Below are 1,114 nucleotides of genomic sequence, written 5' to 3' on the forward strand. Positions count from 1 at the left end.
CCTCCCCTGGCAACAAAAAAACCAAAACAACCAACAACAACAACACAGACGTAAATTATGTAAAACAATAATAAATGAGAACAGAGAAAAGAAAAGTGGACCAGGAACATAATATTATAGTTGTTATGGCATTGCACAAGCTCAATTAAAGTTAAAGTAGTTCCAGTTTCGTCCAGTGTTTGGTCCACCAAAATTCAATCTTACCCTTTTTTAAAGGCATGTCACGGGTCTGCAAAACCCGATGTTTGGGTCAAAAAATCGATTTTTAACTTTCTCCATTTTTGGGTACCAGAATATCTAAAGAATCGATAACGCTTGCTGTTTCATTTTAAAAAATGCAAGTATTCTCATTTATAGGCTTTTTCCAGAGGACACCCTTGTCAAAAGTTTGGCGCGTTTTCTTCAGATTAGCCCATAATTTGACCGTGACAACTACCGTGTTCCCCGTATGACCCTACCGTGTTTAGTATCGTTGTTCTCCCAAGCTCCTCTTCTTTCAAATCCCTAAACGTTTAAGACGATCAGCATTTATGTGTTTTTGGCAGTTGAACATGTGCAGAACGGAAGACTCCTCTTCTTGCAAATTTGAGGTTGCCTTTGACAAAACGAATCCCCGTTGCTAAAAATAATAATATGACGTCCATACTCCGTTGCATCCACTTACTGTGTCTTGGATGTAGGCTAACCTCCAACAGTATTTTACGGTAACGGCTGCTGCTTCTTTCGATTCGACAGCCGGTTGACTCTTTTTTATCCATCACTCCTTTCACTGACAGAACCATGTGATTCGCTTTTGTATTTGACAAGATTTGGGTCGGGCCTCTTGATTCTTGTGTAGGCCACAAAGCAAGTAATCTGAGTTTCTCTCTTTAAATGTGCAGGCTAATGTGTGGTACGATCTAAGAAGTATTCACTCTCACACTCACATTTTATTTCACGTTTATTCCCCGTGTTTTTCAATACTGTATTATACTATAGTGGACATGTTGTGTGTCATTATTTTGTAAAGAGTGATGAATACAAAGAGTGAGAGAGAAAGGGAGAGAGAAAGAGAGAAAAGGGAGATACAGAAAAAGAGAGAGGAGAGAGAGAGAGAGAGAGAGAGAGAGAGAGA

Source organism: Aplysia californica, unplaced genomic scaffold, assembly GCF_000002075.1.
Source record: "Aplysia californica isolate F4 #8 unplaced genomic scaffold, AplCal3.0 scaffold00663, whole genome shotgun sequence".
In the NCBI taxonomy this organism is placed as follows: Eukaryota; Metazoa; Mollusca; class Gastropoda; order Aplysiida; family Aplysiidae; genus Aplysia; species Aplysia californica.